Source organism: Amia ocellicauda, unplaced genomic scaffold (genome assembly GCF_036373705.1).
Source record: "Amia ocellicauda isolate fAmiCal2 unplaced genomic scaffold, fAmiCal2.hap1 HAP1_SCAFFOLD_111, whole genome shotgun sequence".
NCBI classification, from domain to species: domain Eukaryota; kingdom Metazoa; phylum Chordata; class Actinopteri; order Amiiformes; family Amiidae; genus Amia; species Amia ocellicauda.
The window spans coordinates 191,898-198,458 of NW_027102676.1; the positions used below are offsets into that span (position 1 = coordinate 191,898).

A 6,561-nucleotide genomic window follows, 5' to 3' on the forward strand; every position below is an offset into this window, starting at 1 on the left:
TTAGTCTTTGTTTTTAAATAAATTTGACAATTTATATCTTTGGAATTGGTGTCTGCGTCCAATTATTACAGAAATTGAGTTCTACAAGACTCCAGGATTCGTGATAAGGTGATACTATGAATTCACTTCTTTAATTGAAATGTATAAGTGTACCTTACGCTACATATATGTATGTATGTATGTATGTATGTCCAATTGCTTTGACAATACAAATGAATTGAATTGAGAGGGAGAGAGAGAGAGAGAGAGAGAGAGAGACAGACAGACAGACTGACAAACAGAAAAACAGACAGACACAGACACACACACACACAGAGCCAGCCAGCCAGCCAGCTCAGCGATGACATCACGAGCCTCTCTCAGCTGACTGCTATGACATCACAGAGCACGTACATTCCGTTGCTTGCCGTCTGTCAACCACTCAGTCACTGCCAGCCAGACTGGCTGGCTGGCTGGATGGGGGGGCTGCTTGCTGCTGCTGCGTACCTTAGCAAGCTTATTTGCTTGACCGGCCTTCCTACTCCTCTGCCCACATGCCCACCTATGCCCGATCTGCTGTTCACCTGGATCACAGCTCCGCCCCAACAAGGCAGAGCCCCCCAAGAATGGTACAAACTCACCCACGATCCCCTCCACGGAAAGCTTTAGCAAAAGGCAAAAGCGTTATACGTAATGAAGAGGAACCCGAGTCCAAGACGCATCCGACCAGCCATACATATTTGTGTGTATTAAAGATCACATTTTCTTACATTTAGTTTTTCTGTACTTTATTACATCTTATTGTGATTTATAAAAGTATTGTTTCTTTTCCATATGTATGTATGTATGTGTGTGTGTGTGTGTGTGTGTGTGTGTGTGTGCCTGTCTCTGTGTGAAAGTGTGTGTGTGTGTGTGTGTGTGTGTGTGTGTGTGTGTGTGTGTGTGTGTGTGTGTGTATATGTCTCCCTGTGAAAGTGTGTGTGTGGGTGTGACAGTGTGTGTGAGTGTCTGTCTGTCTGTCTGTCATGTAACTCGCACATCTGTGAGGGCACCATTTTTGCAGAAGAGATGTACACATTTTGGAGCAACATATGCTGCCATCCAGACATCATCTTTTCCAGTGACGTCCCTGCATTTTCAAACAGATCACATTTTATTACACTTTGTTTATCTGTACTTTATTACATCTTATTGTGATTTATACTTGTAATGTTTCTTTTCCATATATATGTATGTACAGTGGGGGAAAAAAGTAATTGATCCCCTGCTGATTTTGTACGTTTGCCCACTGACAAAGAAATTATCAGTCTATAATTTTAATGGTAGGTGTATTTTAGCAGTGAGAGACAGAATAACAACAAGAAAATCCAGAAAAATGCATTTCAAAAAAGTTATAAATTGATTTGCATGTTAATGAGGGAAATAAGTATTTGACCCATTTTCAATGCCCTGGCTTAGGGTTCTCACCCATGATTTGACAGTACATGGCCCCGTCCATCGTCCCTTTGATGCGGTGCAGTTGTCCTGTCCCCTTAGCAGAAAAACAGCCCCAAAGCATAATGTTTCCACCTCCATGTTTGATGGTGGGAATGGTGTTCTTGGGGTCATTCCTCCTCCTCCAAACACGGCGAGTTGAGTTGATGGCAAAGAGCTTGATTTTGGTCTCATCTGAGACCACTTTCACCCAGTTCTCCTCTGAATCATTCAGATGTTCATTGGCAAACTTCAGACGGGTCTGTACATGTGCTTTCTTGAGCAGGGGGACCTTGCGGGCGCTGCAGGATTTCAGTCCTTCACGGCATAGTGTGTTACCAATTGTTTTCTTGGTGACTATGGTCCCAGCTACCTTGAGATCATTAACAAGATCCTCCCATGTAGTTCTGGGCTGATTCCTCACCGTTCTCATGATCATTGAAACTCCACGAGGTGAGATCTTGCATGGAGCCCCAGACTGAGGGAGACTGACAGTTATTTTGTGTTTCTTCCATTTGCGAATAATCGCACCAACTGTTGTCACCTTCTCACCAAGCTGCTTGGTGATGGTCTTGTAGCCCATTCCAGCCTTGTGTAGGTCTACAATCTTGTCCCTGACATCCTTGGACAGCTCTTTGGCCATGGTGGAGAGTTTGGAATCTGATTGATTGATTGCTTCTGTGGACAAGTGTCTTTTATACAGGTAACGAGCTGAGATTAGGAGCACTCCCTTTAAGAGAGTGCTCCTAATCTCAGCTCGTTACCTGTATGAAAGACACCTGGGAGCCAGAAATCTTGCTGATTGATAGGGGATCAAATACTTATTTCCCTCATTAACATGCAAATCAATTTATAACTTTTTTGAAATGCGTTTTTCTGGATTTTCTTGTTGTTATTCTGTCTCTCACTGCTAAAATACACCTACCATTAAAATTATAGACTGATCATTTCTTTGTCAGTGGGCAAACGTACAAAATCAGCAGGGGATCAAATACTTTTTTCCCTCACTGTATGTATGTATGTATGTATGTATGTAAGTGTGTGTGTGTCTGTCTCTGTGTGAAAGTGTGTGTGTGTGTCTGTCTGTGAAAGTGATTGTGTGTGAAAGTGTGTGTGTCTGTCTGTCTGTCTGTGAAAGTGTGTGTGTGTGTGTGTGTGCGTGTGTCTGTCTGTGAAAGTGTGTGTTTGTGTGTGTATGGGTGTGACAGTGTGTATGAGTGTCTGTCATGTAACTCGCACATCTGTGAGGGCACCATTTTTGCAGAAAGAGATGTACACATTTTGGAGCAACATATGCTGCCATCCAGACATCGTCTTTTCCAGGGACGTACCTGCATTTTTCAGCAGGATAACGCCAAACCACATTCTGCCCAGATTTCAAGCGCATGGTTGCATAGGCAGAGAGTGCGGGTGCTAGCATGGCCTGCCTGCAGTCCTGACCTGTCTCCGAATTGAGAATGTGTGGCGCACTATGAAGTGCAAATTAAGACAACGAAGGCCCTGTGCAGTTGCGCAGCTGAGGAAATGCATAATGGATGAATGGGGGAAAATCCCGCTTGCTAAACTTAACCAAGTGGTGTCTTCAGTGCCCAAGTGCTTAATAAGTGTTATTAAAAGAAAAGGTGATGTTACATAGTGGTAAACAGTCGACTGTCCCAACTTTCTTGGTTTCTTTTCACTGCTAATGAGATGCTGTAGAGTGAGTTAGTTATATTGCTTTCAGGAGCTCTAATCGTATTGATGAGTTCATGCAGCATTTGTAATTGAATTTCAAAAAGAAATCTTTGCTGTCTGGCCTGTGTGTATGAGATGTACTCTGTCAATCTTTGGCTAACAACTGAAACATTGGTAGAACAGAAATGGCAACATAAAAAAGAAAAGTACATTTTAAAAGAGCACATTAAATAGGATGAATATACAGTTTTTTACAATCACTTTGTCACTAATTTCAGAACCTTGATGTCATTTTTCAAAACTCTAGACACAAAACTCAAAACGGTCATCACTTGTAACACAGGCTGTCCAATGTTCAAAACATTGCATTGTGCATTCATATCTTTAAAGAAACCTAGCACTTGCAGACTTGTTGGTTCAAATAACTCATTTATCATGAAATACCATAGTAACATAGTAACACAGAAGATACCGATAGTTTCACTGTGTAGTTGTTCGTACAATCATTAAATATTGTAGTACAAAATATGTGATACATGTTTCATTATGGTACTACACATAAATACATCACTGTAAAAGGACTAGTAGAGAGAATACTACAGACACAGTGGAATCATTGAACAAAATCTGAAATGTATTGATGCAATACAATCAAATCACACCATAGGTTTCTTTGAATCCATGCAAAAATAATTAGCTACAAAAACGAACAAAACTACAGTAAAATGTCAACTGCAGTGTTCCTCACCTGGCTTAGTGTAAAAAGCAAAACAAAGGATTGATTACCGTACTTCTAAATTTCCATCAGCCCTGTGTTCAGGTTCAGGTTCTCACAACCATTTTTCACAAGAGGCATTTTGAAACTGAACATACCTGAACATACTCAGTCATCAGCTGCTTCACTCTGTCTGCATTTCTTTCAAAAGGCACACTATACTCTGTGCTACACATTGGTATGCAGTATACAGTCATTTGACAATTGAGAGTAGCCTAATGTTTAGTGCATGCTGAAGACTTGCCGCTTCTCAGTACGGAAATTTCTGATGATTGAGGCCACAGCTGATCCTGAGTTGATTCTGAGGTTTGATTGAATCATTGTAGCTGCCTCAGTCATGGTCATGCCATGATTTACAACATGCTCTACAACTATTTCTCGGATTTCACTGGACACTATTTGCTGTTGCTGCCGCTGTCTGGTCCGTGGCCTTGTCCTCTACCACGTTCCCCCAACACCTCTCAAATGAGGCCCATGGCTGCCTCTCTGGTGAGGCCTAAGCCCTCCTCTATGACGAGGCCCACGACCACCTCTCAGAAGGGGTGCATGTCCCCTTCCATTCCTTTGACCACCACGTCTTCCTCCTCCCACTGCTTGACCTCTATTGTGACCTGGATGACCTGCCGGCTCCATGTTATCACTGTGTTGCTCGGGTGGATAGCACTCATTTCACTCGATACTCGTACCACAATGTGAAATCAATCATCAATAACCAGTTGGCAGTATTGGAAAAGCAATTACAAGGGCCTGCATACATACAGTAATGTCAAATCTGATGTGGAAGAACAATCATCTTCAACCAGGTTGGAGCGTTAGTTGCAATGCCTTTAATACACGCAGCGTGGAGAGGAACAGTGACTCAAGAAGATCCCAAAGTCGCTCTGCCTTCATTTTAACAGTCAGAGCTTTTATACACAAAAATCAAAGAGCTGGTTATAATCAGAAAGTCATTACTATGTTATCTTAAAAGTTAGCTAAGCAGAATTTATATCATTATAGGACAGAGTTCATAGATCAACACATGGATTAGGGAGCAGGCACTTCAATCATACTGTTTGACATTGTCTCCAAGATTCTCATCGTAAATAACAAGCAGAAATCAAACTACCTTCTGGCCTGACCTTCTAGCTTGACCTTATCTTTCTTAAGTATACAAGAGAGAAAAACAGGTATTAGAGAAAGAATTTCTAACTTTCCTTCCACACTGAAAACATGGTGTGGAAAAGTGCTACATGATGATGAATGATGATGAAATATTACATCCATAGATAATGTAGTCCAACTGGTTCATGCTCCTCGGTTATTGGTGTCAATGGATCTCATTATCCTGAAACTTTCATGATCGAAACATGGAATACTGTTCGTCAGTTTCCATAAAACTATGAATTAAGAGTAATGCAACAGTCACTTATCATTTTGAGCAGCTGTATCAATTGATAGTTAGATCTTTGTAATGAAATGAATAGACAGTGATCTCAGATGTAATGTGTGAATTGCATTTTGAAATGGTAATACTTTGACGTTAAGTTGTATCATTTTAGTTCAATGAACAAATGATCTGAGGTTGATGTGTATTGTATCCAAGCAATTGAAAAATGTGCATTTTGATCATCGGGTGTGAGTTTTGTGTCTAGAGTTTTGAAAAATGACATCAAGGTTCTGAAATGAGTGCCAAAGTGATTGTAAAAAAGTGTAATATCAGGGGACAGTGGCTATTACTGATCTGGCCTTCCGTGGCCTCTGTATTAATGTAACAGGTCACATTGTATGTGTACACTGATACTTGATAGTATAATATAGTACAAGTAAAAAACATACATAGGTATCATAGAAGTATTTTGCAGAAATGATTATGGATACTTATCAAAATGGAGAGGAAATGCTAAATCCAGTCTCCCCAGGCTGAGCTTCTATTGCTACACCTGCTAAGTGGCTGCTGGCCCCACTATATGGATAGAGCCACACCAAGTACAAGAGTCTCCCCATTGCTATTTATATCTCCCTATCCAGTCTTCTATACGTGTCAGGTATACAAGTGTGTGTGTGTGTGTGTGTGTGTGTGTGTGTGTCTGTCTGTCTGTCTGTGAAAGTGTGTGTGTGTGTGTGTGTGTGTGAAAGTGTGTGTGAGTGTCTGTCTGTCTGTCTGTCATGTAACTTGCACATCTGTTAGGGCACCATTAATGCAGAGATGTACACATATTGTTTATTTTCCATATATATGTATGTATGTATGTATGCATGTCCAATTGCTTTGACAATACAAATGCACTGAATTGAGACAGAGAGAGAGAGAGAGAGAGAGAGAGAGGTGCTAAGGCACATTTGTAACATAAATTAGGGAACATTTGAAACATGCTTAGGGAACATTCATAAGAACATAAGAACATAAGAAAGTTTACAAACGAGAGGAGGCCATTCGACCCATCATGCTCGTTTGGTGTCCATTAATATCTAAGTGATCCATGGATCCTATCCAGTCTATTTTTAAATGTTCCCAAACTTTCAGCTTCTACCACTTTCCATCTTGAATGCCTTGAAGCCCAATTTCCATTTGTTGTCCCCTGGTGCGTGTGTCCCTGCTGATCTGGAAAAGCTCCTCTGGTTTGAGGAACCTTTCATGATTTTGAAGACTTGGATCAAGTCCCCACGTAATCTCCTCT

At 41.1% G+C, this 6,561-nt stretch overlaps 1 non-coding gene across 1 annotated transcript; it reads right to left on the reverse strand.

Moving 5' to 3' along the window:
* Window positions 1-577: 577 nt before the first annotated feature.
* Window positions 578-692, reverse strand: LOC136721210 (U5 spliceosomal RNA). The gene has a single exon (XR_010805841.1). It is a non-coding gene; the product is annotated as a U5 spliceosomal RNA (small nuclear RNA).
* Window positions 693-6,561: the final 5,869 nt, after the last annotated feature.